Source organism: Saccostrea cucullata, unplaced genomic scaffold (assembly GCF_032062105.1).
Source record: "Saccostrea cucullata isolate Sc308-1 unplaced genomic scaffold, CSIRO_AGI_Scuc_v1 ctg759, whole genome shotgun sequence".
NCBI classification, from domain to species: domain Eukaryota; kingdom Metazoa; phylum Mollusca; class Bivalvia; order Ostreida; family Ostreidae; genus Saccostrea; species Saccostrea cuccullata.
In genome coordinates this window covers 171474-197981 of record NW_026927359.1, presented here as the reverse complement: position 1 = coordinate 197981, position 26508 = coordinate 171474, and the positions used below count along the sequence as shown (strand labels likewise).

At 35.7% G+C, this 26508-nt stretch overlaps 1 long non-coding RNA gene across 1 annotated transcript in view; it reads right to left on the bottom strand.

The window, feature by feature from the left end:
- The window catches only part of LOC134274206 (uncharacterized), a 208692-nt gene that overhangs the window by 90788 nt on the left and 91396 nt on the right, over nucleotides 1-26508 (bottom strand). The window lies entirely within an intron of this gene.

Genomic DNA, 26508 nt, shown 5'->3' with positions numbered 1-26508 from the left:
GTCATGATTTGAAAAACTTGAATCTGCACTACCTGAGGATGCTTCCACATGAGTTTCATCTTTCTTGGCCCAGTGGTTCTTGAGAAGAAGATTTTTTTTAAATGCCATTAATTTTTCACTTATTCATAATTATCTCCCCTTGGAAGAGGGCGTGGCCCTTCATTTGAACAAACTTGAATCCCCTTCACCTAAGGATACTTTGTGGCAAGTTTGGTAGAAATTGGCCAAGTGGTTCTTGAGAAGTCTAAAATGTGAAAAGTTAACGACGACAACGACGACGACAACGACGCCAACGACAGACAGACAACGGACAAATTTTGATCAGAAAAGCTCACTTGAGCCTTCGGCTCAGGTGAGCTAAAAAACGAGAAAAACGGCCGTGTTTTTCAATCGCAAAAATATGCCCCGGGTGACGTGTATCATTTTAAGTAAACTTCTGCCAGTTCTGGAACAGATTTTATTTGAAGATCATTATACAGGTTACCCACACTCACAATAATATAATAAGGTATTGCATAGTTCCACTAAATTATTCCCTCAGTAAGTAGGGGCTACCACTTGTTTGCCCGTTTTCTACAGCTGTTCTACATGTTCTGTCTTTCTTGGAAACATTTCATGAGAAAGTGGACGGGTCTATATAAAAGAACCAGTCAGATTCTTTGTTGGATTTCGCAATTGTATTTCAGTCAGTGTCATCAGTGTCGTCACTAAAACCCCTGTCACACCGGGGCTGCGTCCTCACGGCGACTGCACGGCGTCCTCAAAAAATGCAAAACGCCGAGATGATCGCAGTAGAGTCTCCTACAGCGCCGTGACAACGCGACGAGATCTCCACTGAACGCCGTAGGGTCGCGTAGGGTCTCCTAGAACGCCAGAGGACGGCGATCACTTTGGGCATGTACAAAGTACGCGTCATGTGATCGGGGTCTGATAAGAACGCAGTAGAAACGTAGTATGATCGCCGTAGCAGCGCGGAAGATCTCCAACAACGTAGTGGGAGCTCCGTACAAACGCCGTGAAGACGCACATGACCGCAGCACGAACGCAGTGATAGTAGACTGCGATTCCAGGGAGACCTCACGGAGATGTCGCGGAGTCCTTGGAGATGTCACTGCGTTACTATCTCGTTTTTACGGCGCTTCTAATGAGATTTATCGTCTTGTGACTTTTCCGACTGCGATTACACGGCGACAGCACGGAGTTGTCACTGCGATCATTGCGCTCCCATGGCGTTTCTACAGCGTCCGTTTGCGATCACAATGCGCATTCACGGCGTTGTTAGAGCGTTGTCAGCCAGCTCACAAAACAAGAGCAGTGGGATCATATTTGATCAGCAATAATTCGAACGTATTTGTTGCACTAGGAGCATTTAAGTGAAAAAAAAATGGAAGAGAAAATTACACCAGAACTTGTTCTGTTGTGTTACTTAAATTTTGTAGAAAACTTCAGTGTGTTTATTTTTTTTTTAACATTCATAATAAAATCAAAGAAAATCTAACAACACATATGAACCGAAAAAATTGAAAAAAGGAGTTTAATCGTAAAACTATTAATAATCTAGTACTAAATTATTTAAATTGAACATTTTTGATTATTAAGAATATTTCTTGGCATGATTAGAAGTATTTTCATCGTGTAACTTGAATCTTTAAACAAAAATGTTTTACATTCCTTCTAAATATATATCAATGAGTATAGAACGCATTGTGAACGTATTGTGAACGCAGCCAGCGCAGTGAGAACGCCGTGAATACGAGGTGAAAACTCCTAACGCGCCGTGAAAGCTCCGCGGAAGCGCAGTCAATCGCCGAGAGATCTCCGTGGGAACGCCGTAGAATGCCGTGAGATCGCCGTAGAATCGTGTCGGTCGCCGTAGGGACGCCGTGACATCTTCATATTATGAAAATTTTAAAGAAATTTGTGCAATTTTCCTGCGATTCCCTGGCGATTTTAAAAATTTAACAACGCCGTAATGACTCTGTGTGAACGCAGCTTGGTGTGACAGGGCCTTTAACGGATCAGTATTTCGGTCGAAGTGTATACTTTCAAGCAAGATTTGCGATAAACAATACAGTGGAGCCTCATTTATCCGGACGCTTTGGTTCCTAGTCAATTTGTCCGGATATGTGAAGCGTCCGGATACCTGAATCACCAGTTAAACAAGACACTATAACATTTGAAAATTCCGTTCCAATGAAAAATCGTCCGGGTACTGAAGCATCCGGATATCTGGGGTCCGGATATCTGAAGATCCACTGTATACAATGAAGCCAGATTTGCGATAAATCAATCCAAAGCTCGTAACGTATTGCTTGACGAAATTTACATGCCGGTTGAATGATCAAGAAAAAAAATTTGATTTTTTTGCATGTATGTTCTTAAACGCCCCTGTCGAGAATATTTCACTAATATGGAGACGCCACTACTTGCCGGTGGACAGCTACAAATTTTGTCCAATATTCGGCACTCAGGGCCATTGAGAAGTGAGGATTCTTTTTCGTACTAGCACCTACAGCGGCACGGAACCGGCTTCCACGTCCTACAGTGGAATTCGAACCCTCATTTTCGAAATCAAATGACTTTAACTTTCAAAAGTTATCACAGAACAAGAGGCCCATGGGCCACATCGCTCACCTGAGAAGCTTTGAACATTACGTTCTTTACCAGATTTCCCCTTGTTATACACATTGTGACCCCACCCTACCCAACTGACCATAATTTAAACAATTTGAAATCTACACTACCATAGGATGCTTTGATTCAACATAGTAAAACTTTGATTCCCCATTGTGGCCTCGCCCTACCCCCGGGGGTGACATGATTAGAACAATTTAGAATCTACACTATCCAAGGATGCTTCCACATAAGTTTCTGCTTTTCTGGCCCAGTGGTTCTTGCGAAGAAGATTTTTCCTATATATTTCTATGTAAAACTTTGATTCCCCATTGTGGCCCTGCCCAACCCCCGGGGATCATGATTTGAACAAATTAGAATCTACACTACCCCGGGATGCTTCCACATAAATTTCAGCTTTTCTGGCTCAGTGGTTCTTTAGAAGAAGATTTTCAAAGATTTTTCCTATATATTGCTATGTAAAACTTTGATCCCCCATTATGGCCCTGCCCAACCCCTGGGGGTCATGACTTTAACAATTTGGAATCTACACTACCCTGGGATGCTTCCACATAAGTTTCAGCTTTTCTGGCCCAATGGTTCTTGAGAAGAAGATTTTTAAAGATTTTTCCTATATATTTCTATGTAAAAATTTGATTCCCCATTGTGGCCCCACCCTATCCCCGGGGGTCATGATTTTTACAATTTAGAATCTACACTACCCCAGGATGCTTCCACATAAGTTTCAGCTTTTCTGGCCCAGTGGTTCTTTAGAAGAAGATTTTTTAATGACCCCACCCTATTTTTGTCTTTTCTTGATTATCTCATCTTGTGAGGGGACTTGGCCCTTCATTTTCACAATTTAAATTCCCCTTCATATAAGGATGCTTTGTACCAAGTTTGGTCAAAATTGGCCCAGTGGTTCTTCAGAAGAAGTCGAAAATGTGAAAAGTTTACAGACGGACAGACAGACAGACGGACAGACAGACGGACGGACAGACAGACGGACGGACGACGGACAAAATGTGATCAGAAAAGCTCACTTGAGCCTTCGGCTCAGGTGAGCTAAAAAACATATAAAAATGGAAATATTAAGCAGTATACAAAAGTGAATAAGTTAATTACCATACCTGTATAAATATTATGCTTGCGTGTAATCATTTCTAGCAATGATAATAAAACAAATGCTTACAAACTTGGTCTTTGATATGGCTGTTACCTACATACATGTACATGTACTTCGTAGCGTGATAATACATCCCCCCCGCTCTTAAAGCAACTGTCTATGATATATATTAGTATATTACAACAGTATGATCTGACAATGACTTTTTCACGAAGTTCATATACATTTTTTTTTCACCTGCAACAAAGAAACAAAAACCCAAGATTCATTTCTATGAGGGTACATTGTAAAAGAGGCCAGTTAACACCCCTTCCCTCACAAACACACACACACACATCCTCACCCTCTAACACAAGGATCACTTTACCAGACAACTGTCTATTTCTCTGTCCGTGTGTTAAACCAGTAATCTCGTCAAATGTAAACTCTTAAGAATATATATGATATTTTCATCTTATAGTGCTGGGTACTGTTTTTGTAGCAATCGGCCCATGGGCCAAATTGCTCAGCTGAGTAAATTTGGTCATGATGTTTTCACCAGATTCTCCCCTTGTAATACCCATTTTGGCCCCCTCCTCCCTCCGGGTTCATGATTTGAACAATTTAGAATCTACACTATCCCTGGATGCTTCCATGTAAGTATCAACTTTTCTGGACCAGTAGTTCTTGAGAAGATTTATAAAGATTTTTTTTATATATTTCAATATAAAACTTGGATTCCCTATTGTGGCCCCATCTTTTTCCGAGGGGTTATGATCTGAACAATGTTGAATCTACACTACTCAGGATGCTTCCACATAAGTTTCAGCATTTCTGACGGATTTTCTCTTCTTCAAAATTTTTCTTATACATGTATATTTAATGAAAAATTGGGTTCTCCCTACCGCCGGGGTCACGATTTGAACATTTTAAAATCTACACTACCCCAGCATGCTTCAACATAAGTTTCAGCTTTTCTGGTCCAGTTGTTCTTTAGAACTTAAATCTAGAGAAAGTCGCCCGCGTGGCGAAGTGGTTAGAGCGTCTCCTTTATTGTCGAAAGTAAGGAGTTAGTCCTTATGTTGCGGGTTTGAATCCCACTGTGGGACGTGGAGACCGGTCCTTAGGATGAGACTGAATAAATCGAGTTATAGGTGCTGGCACGAAAAAGATCCCTCACTGCTCAATGGCCCTAAGTGCAGAGTATAGGACAAAATTTGTAGCTCTCCACAGGCAAGTGTTGGTGTCTCCAATGAGTGAAAAATTCTCGAGAGGAACTTTTAATTAAACAACATACAATTAATCAATCAATGTACCTTGAGATCATGTTGAAAATGTAAAAAAAAATTATAGGACAACAGGTTATCAGTAAAGTTCATTTGAACTTTCAGCTCTGGTGAGTTCAGGACTATGACCTTGCCAAAAATTTCCAAACTGATGATTTCAAATATGTATCATTGCATCAAGACCTTTATTTAAGTATATGTACCATACTCAAGGGTTTAAATTACTTTTTTAAAAACTTAAACCTTGGTCATTACTTTTGAACAGCAGGTAGTGCTTGAACTTTCATGTGTAACCTATGCTTTCTTTGTAGCAAGGCCTGTCTTTTAAATTCCAAAACTTTATAACCTTGTGACTTTGTCTTTTACACACACGATTTTTTTAAATTTAGCCATGAGCTGCCATTCGATGGCATTAGTGTTTCACCGACATATCATGTTTGATATTCGATTTAAAATTGGTATACGTTCTCTGCAGTTTTTCTCACTCCACCTTAATCACTGTTAAATACATTTCTTTCCAAATAAACTACCATTCTTCTTAAACTCTCTGAACATCTACAAGTTATTACAAAAGCTAGACATTTTCCTTCTCAATATTTTTCACTCACATTCTTGAAAGTCGTTTAAGATTTAAACCTGATTTAATGGAGCAGTATACTGGATATGATTTCCACCAACGCTACAATTTATGCCTCTTCAACAGCTTATATAGTATGCACCTTTTTCATCTATATTACAGGCTTTTAATATTCTCACATGAGGCCTATTGTCTACAATGCTCACCTGAATCACCCCAATCTACCTATTGTTTACCAAAGGGTAGAATCAAAAGGATGCAGGCTTACGGAATGAAAATTTTACTAAAATTCAAAAATATATGATTAAGAAGAATAAGCAGCTGCAGACATTCATTAATCTTAAAGTGATGAATAAAGATAAGCCTATTAATTTTTCTGCAGCTGGCTAGATAATTAATCCCAAGGGAATTAATTGCACTTCTCTCTCTCTCTCTCTCTATCCTTTTCTTCTATATTTATAAGAACTGTTTCAGCAATGATAGAATGTGGATATTATCTGACTACCTCTTAATGTATTGTTTTACAAATGAATCATAAAAAAAAATATTGGTAAGCACTAAATATGCCTTAGTAAGCATGCATGGGCACATATCAGTGGCGAATATGAGAATCTTGAACACAAAAAATATTTCCAACCCCGAAGGGTGACGGTATATGGTTGGAGACCAAGGGGGAAAGCGGAGAAGCTCTCAGGCTTTATAGTTTTGTAGAAAAAAGTTTTCAACTTAAATCAGCTAAACTTAATGTGAAACTAATGCAATGTCCTACAAAGTAAAACCAATAAATTAATTAATTTTATGTACATGTATATTTTGGTCACTAAAGATGGTAGGGCGGAATCCCCCCCCCCAACCCACCAGTGCACGGGTGTTATACAATGTGTTTACACTTAAAAAAAAAAAAAGGAAAGTTAAAGACTGATAAAAAAAACTTTTGACAATGTTCTTAGTAAGATCAGAAGTTTTAGACTTTTATCCCCCCCCCCCAAAAAAAAAACAAAAAACAAAACAAAAACAAACAAACAAACAAACAATTCTAAATAAAAAAAAAGAATTGCTGCACGACTCATGATATTTGATTTATATAATTACTAGTACCAGATTAAAGTAAACGCCATTGAATTTCGACGTGACTTTAATTCACAGTCGCAGGTCAAGGCTTTGCACGTTTCAAGATTGTCAATCCTTTGCCGCTTAAAGCAGGCGCGTAGCATCGTTTTTGAAAGTGGAGGGGGGGGGGATTTTCAGAGATTTTTTTTTTACTTACCTGTAAAAGTTGACAAGCAAAAAAAAAAAAAAAAAAAAAAAAAAGTGCCCAAAGCCGAAAATCTTATTTCGTGTTGGGGGGGGGGGGGGGGGGGGGTGTCAGGTATAACTTTTTTTTGACAATGTTCTTAGTAAACTTTTTTCTCAGTGATTTACTTTCAGTACCAATTCTAATACTACATTTTCGCTTCATCACTAAAAGTGGTGGTGGGGGGGGGGGGGAACCAGGCTTTCTATTAATTAGTAAGGTTGGGAAAAAAGTTGGGGAAGGGGAATGGTCCCCCCCCCCCCCCCCCCCCCCCCCGTTGCTACGCCCCTGTAAAGTTTTTTAATTTAAAGATACCATTCCCAAATCGCTAAGATCTTCTTCTACGACAATTTTTATTCCCGCCAATTTTAGTGCTTGCGGAACGCGGAAAATACGTTATGCTCATTTAAAGGCCGAGGATACCCTTGTTCGCATAAAGTAATAGTGAATCGACATAATGTAGTAGTGTGAGTTAATACCATAAAGAATTTACATAATGTAATGATAGTTTGACACAATGTAATTTTTGTTTAATTAAATGTCATGATCAGTAAACATAACAAAATGCAAGTTGACGAAATATAATTGTAGAATGTGTAAATGTCATAAAGTGTTGACATAATGTAAAGGAAGGTTTACACGATGCATTAGTAGTGTGGGATAATGTCATAAAGAGTTGACATAATATAATGGAAGGTTGAATTAATGCAGTAGTAGTATGGGTTTATGTCATAAAGAGTTTGGCATAATGTAATGGAAGGTTGACACAATGGAATAATAGTGTGAGTAAATGTCATAAAGAGTTGACATGATGAAACGGAAGGTTGACACAATGTAATAGTAGTGTGAGTAAATGTCAAACAGAGTTGACATTATGTAAAGGAAAGTTCACACAATGCAATAGTAGTGTGAGTAAATGTAAAAAAGAGTTTACATAATGTAATGGAAGGTTGACGCAATGCAATTGTTGTGTTCTGCTATAAGGCAGTGACGGCGTTCCATACATGAATGTAATGACCATTGAGTCCTCTACCAAAATTCTTTACAGAAGATTTTTAAAGATTTCATTAAGTTTAGTGTTTTGCCCCCACCCCTAAGGCCCCAGAGGGGCAGGGACCAAGAAATTCAAAATTTTTGTTTCCCTTCACCCATAGATGCTGTATACCAAATTTGGTGGAAAATTGTTGAGTGGTTGCAGAGAAGAAGCTAAAAATGTTCAAAAGTTTACGACCAATTGATGACTAACGACAAATGAGGACGGACGAAAACAGAGAGCAACAGGTAACCTGAGTGACTCAGGTGACCTAAAAAAGCCTTAAACGTCAGATATTTCGGACTACCTTGTTATATAGAGTATAGAATCTACCCCACCTACCCAGCTCCAAACCGAATGAATTAGGAAAATAAACTTAGCATCAAAAGGATGACTGCACTTAAGGAAACTTAGAAATTGCGACATATTTAATTCTAAAAATGGGCATATTACTTTTAATGGTAGAAATGGCTAATGTCTTAACTGCAACTTTGTGTAATTACGTTAATTAAAAGTTCGTATTAACGAAGTTCGAAGTCGTTTTTATAGGGAGGGGTCATCGCGTATTCTGGAATCTCCATAGGATAATGAGTACGCCCACCTTTTTACAGGCTTAATACATAGTCAGCGCATGTTTTGATTTATTGTTCTCCTTTTTAAGGTAGCTGTATATTTATATATATTACCTCATATTTAAAGGAGATCAATAGACAAACATGCGCTCATGGTTTTTGAAAGTGGAAGAGAAAAAATTGTTTCTTTTGTGTTCACTTTCTCTACAGTAAACAGGCCATTTTGACCACGTTGTTTCCTGTTGAATATTATAATTATCCACGTGATTTCTATACCCAGGTAACTCTGTGAATACTAAAATTCCATCACGTGACGTGTAAGGAAACATGCATTCTGCTGGGCGATAGTGATTGTCCATATCTGTTTCAATCTATTCCCATCGAGCCACGGGCTATTCTTTTTTCTTTAAAGATATCTATAAGATTTTTCTTATATTTATCTCAAAAGCGTTTCATTTTACTATATATATTTTCGATGTATTATATGTCTCTACATGTTCGTAGTTACAAAAAAGAGATTTATTTATTATGCTTTGAACCATCGCTTATCATGAACATCCAAAGTTAGATCCAGTAAATAAAAATGAAATCAAATATCCCCAGCATGCTAAATCATGGGGTTTGAAATTAAGAAAAACTTAAGTAATTGTGACGTTTTTCTTTCTTTTTTTATAAAGAGAGAAAAATAAAGCAAGTCTTAATGTTGTTAGCGGGTCTCGATTCCAGACCTCAATATTATTGATTCTGTGCATTACCGACTGAGCTAGTCGGCACTTTTATTCGAACACGCGCATTGTTGACATCAGTCATTGCTGTTGATTATCAATGGCTACTTCTACCGGTCGGTTTTATTTGTTACTAATTATATACTTTATTTGAAAACTTTAAAAATGATAGTGACAAACATATGCAGAGAGAGAGAGAGAGAGAGAGAGAGAGAGAGAGAGAGAGAGAATGCACCAAATATAAATACAGTAACTATTCTAATTTTAGACCACTCTTCACAATATTAGCTCCGCCTCTTATGCATATTTATAAATCTTCTTTCCAATCAAGGGCAGATAAGTCTTATTTCCCTATATTTGTAGAGAGTTGGGGTAAGATAACAACGATTTATTTTATTGCAACACAGTCTATAACGTTTATGACATTGCCTTTTATTTGGAAATAGACCAAACTCTATAACAAATGACTTAAGTCAAAAATAAAAACAAAAATAAATGTGACAACAGAGATTGAAAAAGACCCAAAAACTGGCGTTAAGTGCAGTCATCCTTTGTCTTACTGCCTATTCAACCAACATACCAAATTTGAAATATTAAACAAGAGGCCTAAGGGCTACATTGCTCACCTGAGCACTGTGGCTAGGAAAAAAGCAAAAATCAGTTTACTATCAAAATCTTATTTAAATGCATGAGTGGTCCTGACCTACCCCTAAAAGGCAGAAGGGGTAAGGGGGAGGGGGTACAATATGAACAAACTTGAATCTACACTATCTGAAGATGCTTTCAAATAAAATGACAAACCATGGGCTTGCTGTTCTTGAGAAGAAGATTGTTCCTTTATAATCCTATGTTAAACTTTGATCATCCACAGTAGCTCCAACCTACCTAGGAGTCATGATTTTGAACATACTTAAATACACACTACCTCAATCCTGTGGATGCTTTCGCATAAATATGAACAATCATGACATTGTCTTTGGTGCTCTTGAGAAAAAGATATTTGAAGGTTGTTCCTATATATATATATCCTAGGCTGTGTCAATCAAACCCGCCAAAAAATTTGAAGTTTTAATAACTTTTAAATGAAATAAGATTTTTGATTAATTTTTGTGTGAAATGCTATTAAAATATATGAGTCGTAATATTATAGAGAAAATAATAACTTCAAATCTGTGTCCAAGTACCTTTTTAAGATACCATTAATTTTTCGTTAATTCATTATTATCTCCACTTGGAAGAGGGCATGGCCCTTTTGAACAAAATTGAATCCCCTTAACCCAAGAATGCTTTGTGGCAAGTTTGTTTGAAATTGGCCCAGTGGTTCTTGAGAAGAAAATGTGAAAAGTTTACAATGACGACAACAACAACGACGAAGACAGACAACGGAAAAATTTTGATCAGAAAAGCTCTATTAAGCATTTGGCTCAGGTGAGCTAAAAAGTTATTAGGAAAAAAACAAAATTTGTGGACGGAAGAATGACAGACGGACAGACAAACAGAGTGATTACTAAAGGGCACCCGCAAATTCTTGCCGGGCCCTAATAAGTTGATCACGCTTGATTTGTTCATACCACAGTACACCTGGTATAGACAATTTAACCTTATAATCAAGTAAAAGAACAAAAGCGGTTTTGATTCGCATTTGGTAGGAATCTGGACGCACTTGAAAAGTGAAAATTTCATTGATCTGTCACATGAAATTTTAGCATTTTTCTTATGTATCAGGTACCTGTGAAATAAAAACGAAAAATATTTCCCCAATGTTTCGTTTGCTAAAAATTGGAAAGATGAATAACATTTTTCAACAAGTTTTCTAAAAAAAAAAATTCTGTCTGAGTTTGTATCATATCTCACCATAAATTTCAAACATTTTTTGTGTGTATTTTAATTCCAAGAAAAAAAAACAAACAAACACTTGTTAAAACAAGAGGCCCATGGGCCTTAATTGTCACCTGAGTATCATGTAACAACTTTCCAACAATTGAATTTGATTCATATTTTAAACCAGTGGCCATGAAATTCACACTTTTGCTTATCATAACCATATACTTAGCATGCTTACTTTGGTTACTTTATACCCAGAAGTATAAATCAGAGTAACAAAAAAAAATGCACTTCCACTTTATCAATTGTGCATCCCATCCCACAGGAACCACTGACCCTGGGGCCACATCTTTCAAAATTTTGGAAATTTTATTTCATCATGTTGTTGATTATAACCAAAGTGCATATTTTAAATTGATAAACTATTTTCAGATTATGTCCTCCCACCCCTCTCCCAAGTACCTCTGTCCCAGGGGCCCTGAAATTAACCATTTTGGAAGAGGCATCTTTCTTTGTCATATATATGTACTAAGATCATTGGCATAATACCCAGGAGCAAATTTAATGAGATTTTCAAAGGGACCCTGAAATTCACACATCTCAAAGAGGCAACCATAATTATGTATATACTACATTGGTTTAATACCCTGGTGCAGAAAAGAAGATTTTTAAAGAATTTATGCATTTTCACTATATAATCAATACAGCCCCACCCTAACACCTGGACCCCCAACCCAGGGGCAATGAAATTCACAATTTTGGAAGAGACAACCTTATTCAACATAACTATGTACCTGGTTAGTTTATTTAATACTCAGGAGTAGAGATGAAGATTTTCAAAGAAATAATTCATTTTCACTAAATAATCTTTATAGCCCCATCCTAGCACTAGAACCCCTGACCCTGGGGCCGTGAAATTCACAATTTTAGAAGAGGCAGCCTGATTCAACATAACTATGCACTTGCTTAGTTTATTTAATGCGAAAGAACAGAGAAGAAGAATTTAAAGAATTTATGTATTTTCACAATATAATCTACTTAGCCCCGCCCTAGCACTAGAACCCTGACCCTGGGGCCATGAATTTCACAATTTTGGTAGAGGACTCAATGCTGATTACAATCATACCAACAGTTTGACTGCTTGATGTCCAGGAGTAAAAAAAAAAATTAAAGATTGCACTAATTTTTTTGGTTTTGGCCACACTCCCCAGCTGAGGGCAGGGACCATGAAATTCACAATTTTTGTTCCCCTTCACCAACAGATGCTTTATGCTAAAATTGGTTGAAATTGGTTCAGTGGTTTCAGAGAAGAAGCTGAAAATGTTCAAATGTTAACGCACAACGAACGACGACGGACGAAAACAGATAGCAGTAGGTCGCCTGAGTTTACTCAGGTGACCTAAAAACAACAGTCCCAGGGGCCACATCGCTAACCTGAGCAACTAGCTAGGAAAAAAGCAAAAAATATCAGTTCAGTATTGAAAAGTTTGAATATATCATAAAAGTGGGTTCGAGAGAGGAGGAGTGAAAGGGGGGGGGGGGGGTATTTGAACAAACTTTAATTTACACTTCTTAAGAATTCTTTTGAATTAATATGACACAAAATGGCTTTGTTGTTTCTTGTTATGATCCATTTTAATGATGCTTTTAAATTGATGATCAGTCATGGCTTTGTGAAGAATTTTATCAATTTTTCCCAGGTATTTCTATGCATATATCCAAAGATATATGCAGATATATACATATACAAAACTCTGATACCCCATTTTGGTCCCACTCTACCCCCAGGGGTCATACTTTGAACATGATTTGAAAAAAATTGAATCTACACTACCTGAGGATGCTTCTACATCAAAACTTTGCTGTTCTCTATGTTATCCCAGTTTGATCACCCATAATGGCCCTACCTTTGCACCAGGGGTTATGATTTAAAAAACTTGAATCTTCACTACCAGAGGATGCTTCTACATGAGTTTCATCTTTCCTGCCCCAGTGGCTCTTGAAAAGAAGATTTTTAAAGATTTTCCCTATGTATTCCTATGTTAAGCTTTGATATCCCATTGTGGCCCCACCCTACTCCTGGGGGGTCATGATTTGAACAAACTTGAATCTACACTTCATGAGGATGCTTCCAAATAAGTATCATCTTTCCTGGCCCACTGGTTCTTGAGAAGATTTTTAAAGGATACCATTAATTTATCACTAATTCGTAATTATCTCCCCTTGGAAGAGTGCATGGCCCTTCAGTAGAACAAACTTGAATCCCCTTTAACCAAGGATACTTTGTGGCAAGTTTCGTTGAAATTGGCCCAGTGGTTCTTGAGAAGATGAAAATGAAAAAAAAAAGTGTACGATGACGACGAGAATGACAGACAATGGACAAAGGATCACTTCATTATAAATAGGGATCTGACCTATAGGACCGGGCTTGGTTTTTTTCTCTACAAAAAGCTTGTCGATTTCCGTTCCGATTAATGACATTAGGCTAAATACATATAATAATTTGTTTTTCCATAATTTTTATTTCAGTTAGTAGATGTAGGAGGAACCCTTTCATTGATTTTCTGAGTTTGTTATCTCCATATGTACTAATTGATATTTGTCTTTACTTCTCATGGTTCATAAAGGTGGTGTCTACTGTCTCTGAAATTCTGTTCTTCATGTCTAGGCCATTTATCCGTGGATATAATGAAACATGTCATTAATGTGTGCAAATTATATAGGCCTAAATGAAATCCAAGGGAGTACATTTACTGAAATATGTAGCCAAAATCAATGTGATTTAATTCTAAGGAATATATACAATTGAAATTCATCGCAGCTCAATGCTGCCAAGAATACCTGTATCAAATAACACAGAGTGTCTGAGTTATTCTTGTCCTCGGAGAAAGTGCTTATACTGAGGTTCGTTCCGCCTGACTGAGAACTGTACATTGGATTGTTACGATTTGATATCTCTTTATTGTTTCTTATATAAAGAATGGGCATGCATAAAGGATAGATAATTCAAGGAAAAATACAAAAATCTATATAAAAAAACCTAAATAGTCTTTGAAAAGGCGAAATTTAAAAAGTTAAAAGTGTTGTACCAGGTGGATTCGAACCCCCGACTTTAAAAAGAAAATATCCAAGGTGCAAAAGTCAGCGCTTATATCAACTGAGCTAGTCTGACTATAAGAATAAGTGGCATAAATTTAAAGCAGGTGATGAAAATCAGGTTTCCTTATTTTTTGTAGGTTTTTTGTGAATTTCGACCCCAGGGCAGGGGTGCCCCTAAAAAAATCTTATCTTAATTTATTCCTTACATCCTAACCTATCAAAATATCACAATTTTATTTAGGGGCAGGCCTGCCCTGAAGGACTTCAAGGCCAAAATTCATGCAAAAATCAATGCTTTTATGGACAAAATGGTGTTTCGGTCAATTTTGGAGGTTTTTTGTAAAGTTGTAAATAATAAATTTGAGGTATCAAATACAAATTTGAAAAATTTAGACATATATACGGTAGAAAACAACAAATAAAGATTGATTTTTAAATGTAGTTTTTTCCGGGAAATTGTTCTCTCCTATAGGTCAATTCTTTTGTTAAAGCGAATACATCCTTTTGATCAGAAAAGCTCAGGCACCTGAGCCCACGGCTCAGGTGACCTAAAAATGAGTTTTCTTACACGTTATATGGAAAAAGAGAGGTCCCAGTGACTTTGTCTGGGGAGAGATTTCAACTAAGGGTGAAACGATACGCCTCCTTCACGGTTTGATACGTATCGTAAAATTTGGTCTCAGTTCGGTTATTTTCAATACGATATATTTTGATAGAAGGAAAAAATTCAACTGTTGTTTTATGCTTTCTTTTACTTAATACAGTCAAATAATTTATGTGCAAAATGGATAGAAGAAATCAATTTAATTGATTTGACTGTTAAAAATTATTTAACAAACTGCAAGTCCACAAAAATTTATGTTTTTTTGAACTAATTATACAGAGGAACATGTTTATACTTACGCCAAACCCGACTCAATGACGATCCCGACCGAAAAAAGGAACCGAAACCAAAAATTGAGATTTTGTACCGTGTATCGAACCAAGAAAAAATACTGCGGTGAATCAATACCGTGGTGAACCGTTTCACTCCTAATTTCAACAACTTTCTGGCCCTCTGGTTCCTGAAATACTTTTGAACACTGCCATATTCAATTTCTTTGTTTATGAAGTTTTTAAAACTTTCTAAATAATATATTCCCTTGAAACAAGGCAGTAAAAATTTCTTGAGAAAAAGTCAAAATTTGGGAAAAGTTTTCAGACATCACACAACAAACAAATGATAGTCAAAGACCTTTTGATCAGAAAAGCTAATTTGAGCTTTCAGTTAAGATGAGCTATAAGGTCGGATATTTTTTCCCTGGTCAATTTAGAAGTGAACAGAATACAGCATGGATGCCCTTTTCTCTTATTCAGTTAATGGCCTCTGAATCTCGAATCTTTCTTCTTCTGACCTTTAAAACCTTTCATACTTTTTAATTCAGCTTCTGGCTTACTTGTTGACATATTCTTCTTTTAATCCGGGATCCAAACTCTCTCAATCTGCAAATCACCCTTTTCTATTCTCTTCATCATAAAAATTTTTCATTCTTTCTGTTAGGGTTGCAACGGTATCTTAAATTTTAATTTTGTTCACAGAATCATTTTTCTTAAATCCGCTTCTGTTTCTTTCCTTTTTGCTTCAGTTTACAACAATCATACAAATAACACTGCATTTAGTCAGAGGTAACAGTGAGAATCTTCCACACATTGAACAAGAGGCCCAAAGGCCTTAAGGTGTAATATCCCTCTGATAAGAGAGATAACTTTCTAAGGACAATTTTCTATGAAATTCAAGGAATTGTCATATGTCAAATTTTACAGATTTCAATTAAAGGGACCATTTTATGGTCAACTCAATCGAATCTGTTCGATCGTACAGATGTTGATTTCTAGTTTCTATTGCCAATATTTTCAAAAATTATTCATAATACATGTTGTTTACCTAAAATATTTATACTCAGTTCCTTTAAACAGTGTGAATTGAGATATTTCTATCGCTGAACGAATGTCATTTAATTGTTAAAGAAATTTCAGATGCAGAATTATTATAAACATTGAATTAATATTTTGTTTCACTATATAATATTTTCAAGGCCGATAATGGAAAGATAACTCTTGTTAATTGATGGGTATTATTTTACAAGCACAGAAAACAATTTGATATTCTGATTTAAAAAGCAACGCTTGAGAATTGATAGGTATGAGAGTATATATTATTTTCATATATACCTCATATTTCTAATTTTATTGTGAGATAAAAAATAATTGATCTTTCTATTTACCATATCAAATTTTCTTCACATCATGATTTGACATATTATTAATTTCTGAAAAAGTAAGTAACGTAACATACTTCAAACTATTTTCCATTTCAATTGAATCTAATGCTATTGTTGTTGATGAAAATGTTTGGAATTGTTAAAAAAAAAAATGGTGAAATTCGGAGCAGAGGGATATTTCACCTTTATAAGTATTCTTGAACACTGTAAATAATCAACAGATTACAGTACAGTCGATTCATCGCCATTTTCGCCATGATTTCCCAAGAACGTTTTTCCTGCTATATAAAATTCTCTTTATAACGCCAAATTCCCATACTGCCATCCACCACCCTGTCTTCACAACAAACGTCCATTTTGATTATTTTGATATACCGCCACAGGTGCATGTGGTCAGTGAAGCGCGCTAATTGGTTGACGCTATTCCTGTTGTAAAGCATGCAAAGCCAGACGAGGTACATGCAAATAATATCAACTAGAACTGTCCAATAGGAACAAATACCCCCGCTGTCTTTTTTCAGAGTAGGTGCCAATTCACAAATATTTTATGGATCTATTAAGAGGTGTTCACTATTATCTTAAAACAAATCGAGTGAAAATATAATTGCGGTGAAAATATAATTGCATGCTCATTAATTTTTTTTCAATTTATGAATCTAAGGTGCAACCAGATAAAACATCAATACTAATACACTGTAACAGTTTTTTTTTAAATTTCATTAAAAAACAAAATTGCAATTATATGTCATGCTACTCTGAAAAATAATTGTTGAAAAAAGAAATATTATACAGAATCAAATTAATCTTTATAACTTTATATCAAATTCATTTCAAAAATAATAAAGTGCCCAACACAGCATGATACTCCAGTCAAATATTGTTCATTCAATTAATATAAACAGTTTAGAGTGTGAGGAAATCATGGCAACCTTTAAAAGGATTTCCATAATTTTTTTTTTCTTTGTGATATTTGTTTAAACATCTCCTGTGGTGTAAGCATTAATTATGTTCCCCAAACGAAGTTGGGGAACATATTGTTTTTACTCTGTTTCTTATTAAGGTCTTCCGTCTTCAGCGGAAGACCTTACTGTTATTCTTAGGTTTCTTTTCCACTATTTTTATTATTATTATTATTATTGTTTTTTTTCTTACCGATTTTGTGCACGCGAGTTCTCGAGAACGGCTCACTCGATTTTCATGAAACTTTCAGGACTGATAGAGCATGGAAAAAACTAGATATATATTTTTTTGTTTTGATGACGTCACTTCCGGTTCGGAGATTTCCGCGTTTTAGTGATTTTCAGAGGGTCACTTTGTCCGGCAGTTTTCTCAAAAAGCACTTAACATAGAAGCATGAAATTTTCAGTGATGCTAGAGCAACCTTTGGAGAAGTGAATTTCGTATATCACAACCACCGGAAGTACGAAGCGCCGACGCTCGCTATGGCCCGAAAATAGTCCTATCAAGAATTTCAAAATTTTTAACACCTTTTCTACGATAACTTTTTACCTAAAAATATTTTGTTAAAACAAGTAGAACAAAAGAAGTGTAGAATTTAAACATCTTTCAAATGATATCTCAAAAAAAGGGCTGGCCCCTAAAATAAAGGGCCTACAGGGGCCGAAAGTTTTTCCTTTATATCTCAAAAAGTATTGAGAATTTTTAATACGTCAAAGAAGCAAAGTTGTTCAAAATGTTAAGCGTTATCTACTGAAGTCGTCAAATTACGTCCGGCGTCGTCACTTCCGGCCAAACCGGAAGTATTCGGAAAACGCGAATTTTTGCCGTTCTTGACAAGTTTTTGGATAAAATATGTCTCTATGAGCATAGAAATTAATTTTCTGTCCGTCGTCGTCACTTCCGGTCAAACCGGAAGTAGCCAAAAACAGCTTATTTTTAAGGTTTTGATGCAAAATTGAAATTATAAAGTCACTGGAGACGACTTAGCTCATTGCTTTATTTTGTTCATGTCAGTTCCGGTACTTCCGGTCAAAATTGGACGGAAGACCTACTCGTTGCTTTGCAACGAGCTTTGCTCTAGTTATTATTATTTTCTTCTTCTTCTTCTTCTTCTTCCTGGGTACTTTTTTGTCCGGGAGTGATCTTGTAAACTGTTCGTCCGATGTAGGTAAAACCTTTTTAGGGTCAGTAGACATGTTATGTAGATTTGCGGAATCAAGGTCATTTTGCGCGCACGTGCTTGCAAGAGCGTGCACGTGCAACACGTGAAATGACTAATATAATGGATATTGCCGTAACTTTTCTATTTTTTAATGAATTTTTTTGAAACTCATAATGTAAGGATACATTAGAAGTATAGACAAGATAGCATGGTCGAAATAGCAAGATCTCACGCGCATGCACGTGCGCTTTGCTCTGATTGGCTGAAACTAAAGTCTCAATATCTTTCTTGTTTCTCGTCATAATCCTTTGAAATTTTGAACAGAGTCCTACATTATGAAGATCTACAGCATGATATAAAAAATTTTCATGAAAGCATGCGCATGTGCGCGTGCTGCAATATGATTGGCTGAAACTTTAAATGGCTATATCTCCTTTGTTTTTTTGACGAAATTCTTTGAAATTTTAAACATTGCCATGCATTAGGATATCCTACAATATGGTGTAGAAAAAAAATCATGAAATCACGCGCATGCACGTGTGCTGCAATCTGATTGGCTGAAACTTGAAATGGCTATAACTCCCTTGTTTTTCAACTAAACCGGATGGGATTTAGAACATAGATAGATGTAAGGGACATAGATAGATGTAAGGGACCCCTATAAGAAGGTATGGTCATCATGCACGTGCACGCACCTGCATTTGGAACGAAATGAGTGATTTTTTATTACTTTTGGACTGAATGCTTTAATGTATAGTTATTAAAATTTTTTAGACAAGATGATATGTTTATAACGCACATGCATTCATATGCGCTTGGGTGCAATGCTAAAATTTGAATATAATTGGTATCCTTTTGGGAAAACGTAATGCACAGAGTTTGTCTTATTTAATGAAGCTTACAGGGAATATGGCACCAAAAGGGAGTTGGGGAGCGTTTGGGGAACATCTGTAATGGTTCCCGTTACAATTAGTACTAGTTATAATAATCATCAAATGGTTGCATTATAGCTTGACAAATGCTCCTCCCCGACAAACAAACACATATGCATATATCTTTCATGTGGGACATGATGCTCTGAAATTTGATATTTTAATTTTTTTTTTAAATGTATCAATTCAACTAATTAGTATTAAAAACTTAATGAATAACAAATTGATTTTAGAAATAGAAGGCTGGCCATCAAATGACTTATGCTATTTAAACTGACCAGCAGTTCCTCTGTCTAATTCCCAAAGGACCTTAATCAGAGATAACAACTAACAGAAATGATTGAGACAGCTAGCTTTCCTACATTGAACTCATTCATTAATCTTTGACTGGATGCATGTCCACTGATAAATGCCAAGGGATGCAATTTTTTGTTATCAAAATTCTCCTTGACCAGTGCTTGATAATTATACCCTCGGGAGAGGTAGATTATCTCTTATAAAATAACATTTGATATGGACTGCTGTAAAGTATATAATGAAAAAATATTATTTTCTTAATTTAACATTTTTTAAACAGGGATACAGAAACACTCTTACATTTTTGGGATTGTGTAATTCAATAGTAAAAGACAGGTTTCTTTTTGAAATTTCACTTAAATTAAAGGTCACGGTGACCTTAAATTAGGTCGTGACACACCTTCTACCCAAGATGCATAAACTGTCCAAGTTTGATGATTGTCAGTCTAATAGTTTTCTAGTTATAAGCCAAACAAAACCATAAAATAAAAAAGAAAAAACACCTGTAAAATGCAGAAAAATTACCCAATCATGATGAAAATACCAGGTGCACAACTTCATATGGTGAATAATAAGTGTACAAATTTTCAGACATATCCATCCAATAGTTTCTGAGAAACGGTCCAGACAAAATCTTGTCTACAGACAGACAGACAGACAGACATGCTGATTCCAATATACCCCCCTAAACTTCGTTTGCGGGGGTATAATAAATATTGAAAAATTCTACCCCTCTATAGAAAAATACAGGCACCTGAATTTTTATCCGCAAGTCGCTAAATAAGCCAAATATCGAAAAATTCTACCCCTCTATATATAAATACATTTTATTTATTTTATTATTGTGTATTATTTTTATTTATTATTGAGTATTTATATATAGAGGGGGTAAAATTTTTCAATATTTGGCTAAAATCAGGTGCCTGTGATTCAATTCATTGCCAAATTCGTTAAACTGCCATGATTTCTAAATTACAAAAGGTGGCAGTTTATCCAAAGGGCCTTAATGGTCACCTGAGTATAAAACAACACTGTAAAGGATCCATAAAAGACATGTTGCCAATGCCCATGAATTTCAGAAATCTGGTAAAAATACCCTTGCTTATTGTAACATGCTAGACTGGAGTGTTCTCCTTGGCATCATACTTGGTCTTCCCTAGTCTTACAGGGATTATAATGAATGCAGAATATACTAATACAATGGATACTTGCCTACAGGTATTGTGTAAGGTATACAATATACAGGAACATTTTTGTCACTTTTCTAGTGCTACAATACAGTATACAAAGACTTGGATATACAATGTGGCTATTTGCAACTTTTAATTTTATTACAATAAATCTACCAAGTTCTCTGTGATTCTTTGTTCACTTTGATATAAAACAACTGTTTCCAGTCTCTTGTCAACCATGATTATTCTTCCAGTGGCAATCAGACTGTGTACAACTGAATTACAAATTCTGCTAAACACACAATCTTTATTAAATTTTTTTTATCTTTTATATTGCTTTCCTAGCAAGAATCTGACTTTGAGCATGCTTTGCTCATATGAACCAAACATTCATTTTTATTTTGTTTCTAAAAATTTATCACACTCTTTCTTGTATTCTCAATCAATCAAACAACCTGTTAATTTAATTATATACAATGATTTCTTGATTAACAACATACAGCAAATGGGCAAACCTCTTATTTACTTTGCTAATTACAATTGGGTACTCTGTTTGCCTCCTAGATACCCAGGATCAAAGAAAAGGCACGTTTACTTATAACCATACTTAATACATTTATATTAATATTACTGCATTAATTTATTTGCTTAAAACTGTGGGACAGAGGAGATTTTCAAGGCTTCATGCATTTTTGTTAATTTATCAATAAAGCCCTACCAAAGCGCGAAAACCCGACCCAGGGGCCATGAAATTCACAATTTTGGAAGAGGTGCCCTTTCTCTTCGTAACTATGTACATTGTATATAGTTTGTTTAACTAACATCAAGTGGCAAAGATGAAAATTTTCAGAACATTTATTTTCAGTATATAATAAATAAGCCCCCCCCCCCCCCGCACATCGATCCCCTGATCCAGAGGCCATGAAATTCACATATTGGGAAGAAACACACATTTTCATCACATATGTACTTAGTTCATCAGCTTATTATCCAGGCCCAGAGGAGATTTTCAAAGCATTAATTAAGGACCCTCTCTACACCAGTGCAAAATTTTTTTTGGACTTTGAGATAATTAAATTAAATAAAGGTTTAAATATTTAGCTTATCTACTTAATTTTCAATACATGGTAGGTGGCATTTACCCCAGGAAAAAGACTCAAACACAACACAGTATGAGTGAACAGAAATCAGTGTTATTTACTTCCGTGGAGAAAAATACATGTAAATGACGTTTAATTAATTTATCTTGGCCTTTTAAAATGTTAAATATACTTGAATTGATTATAAATTGAGTAATATACTGTAAATTTCTATATTTTAGAATTTATTTCTAAGGGCAGATCACTCTAAATGTAGAAAAACACCATAGAATCAGAACTCTTTAGTGTGCAGTGTAGAGAGGGTCCTAAATTTATTTGGTATATAATAACAAACAATATACGGTGACAGATGAAAACAGATAGCAATAGATCACCTGAGTAACTCAGGTGACCTTACAACCTGATGATTCAAGTTATGATGCCAAAATGCAAGAGAGATAGGATGATCAAGAATCAGCAAAAGAAAAAGTTAAGTACCAAGTGGTAAATCATAGTTGATCTACTTTTTGAACAATTTAGAACCTAAACTACCCCAGGATGCTTCCTCATAAGTTTTAGCTTTTCTGGCCCAGTGGTTCTTGAGAAGAAGATTTTATCAATATATTCCAATGTAAAATATGATTACCAATTGTGGCCCTGCCCTACCCCTGGGAGTCATGATTTCAACAATTTAGAATCTACACTACCCCAGGATGCTTCCACGTAAGTTTCAGTTTTTTTGGACGAGTGGTTCTTGGGAAGTCTTTTTAAACACCCCACCATATTTTTGTCTTGTCTTGATTATCTCCCTTTGTAAAAGGACTTGGCCCTTCAATTTTAATAATTTGAACTACCTTTCACCCAAGGATGCTTTGTACCAAGTTTGGTTAATACTGGCCCAGATGTTCTTGAAGAGAAGTTGAAAATGTAAAAAGTTTATAGTCAGACAGATGATGGAAAATGGGTTTTTCGGAAAAATAAAATAAAATTAAAACTAACAGAGCTAGACAGATGGACACTGTGGCTATACTTATCCTTGCAGTACCTTAAAGAGATATTTCTTCTCATTTTTCTAATATTTTAAAATTAAATATTGTCTATAAAACAATTGACTCAGCTTTATAAGAAAAGAATTTTACAAATTAAAATTGCCATTTTTTTCACTGAAAACTAGGGATTAATTCTACAAACTTAGATAACTTGTCTGGTATTGCACACCTTAATTTTGATGTGGTTTTGGCCAAACCACTTAGGTCATAGCAAGGCTACTGAATTACTGAAAGGAAAAAAAATGCAGGGTAAACTCAGAAGGTGAAATAATATTATTTATTCCTTCTGTATTTTTCCTATTTAACATTTCAAATCATCTTTAATGAAAATGTTTTAAAAATCCCATTTGATTATGCATGCCAAAAAAATAAGGCAAATGGTCCACATGCTCCAGTGAGAGGAACACCAACATAAAGCTGACCAGCTCAAATATCCAAATTGGGCGCAATCAGTTTCTTTCAGTTTTATGGTGAATGTAATGATTTTGATAGCCTACTCTATCAAAGCAGTTCTGTGATAGAATTAAGGTGGCAATTATTAAACAGGTGGCAGGATGAAAGACATGATCTTGGCACGGCTCTGTAACGTGTCAACATCATCTTCACAGTTGATTGGAAACCATTCGAGGGCCCTCTATGACAATGGTTAAGACATTCTATTGGAGAAAATTTACATGCACTAGCCACTGCACAGCAACCAGTTGTTGCCCTTTTCCTCACTTAGACTACTTAAAAGCCAAACCCAATGGAACATCTGTCAATTGTTACAAGACTGCAAGAAATGCATATCTTCTATACTGAAAAACAATGTGTATACCTCAAGTGCATCAAATGGTACAAAAAGATTGTTGACAAACTTGTCATCATCAAGTACATGTTTTTGGCTTTTAAGCATATTCCCTATCAGACATCATCCATTTCAAGGTTGAGTAATTTTGAACATTGACTTTAGTACATAGTAACCAAAATTCTCATCTGACGGGTTTTCAGATGTTTTGGTCATGCGGTCAAAAATATTTTGCATATTATGTTACCCTGCATTTCTTTTTCCTTTCAGTATATTATTGTAAGTCTATGATAACTAGAACTGTCCAAACTGGACAAAATACCCCCCGCTGGGTTTTTCAGAGATAAGTTTTTCCATAATAAAGATATGTATCAAACATGAATCATACAATTTTTCTTTCAGTGACCTTGAACTTGCACAGATGACCTTGGGTCAACGTCATGACACACACATAGGTCATGAGGTATCTTTGTGTGAAATGAAAACCTACCAAGTTTATCCATAAGAAAGAAATGGACCGGACACGATTTATGAAATTTTTCTTCCAGTGACCTTGAACTTCCTCAGATGACCTTGGGTCAAGGTCATGACACACCCTTGGGTCATGGGCAATCTTTGTGTGAAATGAGAACCTACCAAGTTTATTCATAAGAAAGATATGGACCGGACACGAATAATGAAATTTTTCTTCCAGTGACCTTGAACTTCCCCAAATGACCTTGGGTCAAGGTCATGACACACCCTTGGGTTATGGGCAATCTTTGTGTGAAACTAGAAAACTGACCAGTCAGCAAGGGCCCCACCATGGGATGGAATTATAAGGATGCAGCTTATGGAATGACTAAAAAATATATGAAGAAATAAGCAACAGCAACTGTATTCTTAAAATTTTCAACATAATTCCTGAATATCCAAAAACCTGTAAATAATATCCTTGTATATTTACATTAGGCACTGGCAGTAAAGAACAACCTAACATTGAATGTATATACAAACAATAATGAAGTTTGTGTTTGTGTTATATAAAATGCCAGTCTTCAATGAATGCAAATACATGTATCATGAAGGCTTGACCTTAACTTCAAAACAAACAGCAGTTGCAGACAAAGTTTTTCATTAATCTTAAAATGACGGATAAAGATAGGCCTACTAAATTTTCTTCAGCAGGCTAGATAATTAATCCCGAGGGATTAATTGTACCTCTCTCATCATTTTCTTCTAAAGTTACAATAAGAACTTTTTCAGTATTAATATTAGAATGGCTTAATCCAACTACCTTAAAAATTAATATTATTCTTGAATTTACATAAAGGGAAAAAAGTAAAAATAAAAGATATGTCTTCTTTAATCTATTTCTTGTTTTTAGAATTCAATGAAATCATAACTCATTGTGTAGGTATTTTAACCAAAATAAAGTATAAACATTTATATCTAAATCCACATTTCAGAGTGTTCATAGCATTCCAAATTGACTGAACTTCAAAACAAACTTCATTTGCAGACAGAGGTGGTAATTAATCTCAATGTGACAGATAAAGATAATGCTTTGGATTTTCTTCAGGAGGAAAGCTAATTAATCCCAAGGGACTCATAGCAGCATTCAGTTTACAATGGAAACATCTTCAGCAGTTATCTCTCTTTGCTAAAGCATTCTTATATAAAGTTAAGGAATATACCCCACCACCCCAGCTCCAAACCAAGGGTCATAGAGAAACAAACTTAGCATTAAAATATGTCTTTCTGCCTATTGAACTACCATACCAAATTTGATCTTAATTGGGCAACCATAAAAAAAGTTATTAGGAAAAAACAGGAAATTTGTGGACGGAAGAAAGACAGACGGACAGACGGACAGACAGAGTGATTACTATAGGGCACCCGCAAATCCTTGCGGGGCCCTAATGAGAACCTACCAAGTTTATCCATAAGAAAGATATGGACCGGACACGAATAATGAAATTTTTCTTCGTGACCTTGAACTTCCCCAAATGACCTTGGGTCAAGGTCATGACACACCCTTGGGTTATGGGCAATCTTTGTGTGAAATGAGAACCTACCAAGTTTATCCATAAGAAAGATATGAACCGGACACGAATTATGAAATTTTTCTACCAGTGACCTTGAACTTCCCCAAATGACCTTGGGTCAAGATCATGACACACCCTTAGGTCATGGGCAATCTTTGTGTGAAATGAGAACCTACCAAGTTTATCCATAAGAAAGAAATGGATCAGACACGCATTATGAAATTTTTCTTTCAGTGACCTTGAACTTCCCCAAATGACCTTGGGTCAAGGTCATGACACACCCTTGGATCATTGGCAATCTTTGTGTGGAGTAGTAGATTCTAATGTTCCTCCGTAAGAAAGATATAGACCGGACACGTTTGCACAGACAGACAGACGGACAGACGGACAAGGTGATTCCTATATACCCCCCAAACTTTGTTTGCGTGGGGGATAATAACATTTTCTGTTTACCTTTACCCAAATCTACTATATTATTGACCGAAGTTGTTTCAGGACTTTAGAAAAGAAGCTAAAAATGCACAAAGGTACATGCACTAAATAAATCACAAGACAGTGGATTGTAATGTCCCGCAAGTTACCTAATAGATCAAAATGACCATTGTTGCCAATTTACATCACAATCCAATTTATAATTGTTTGCATATCAGCAAA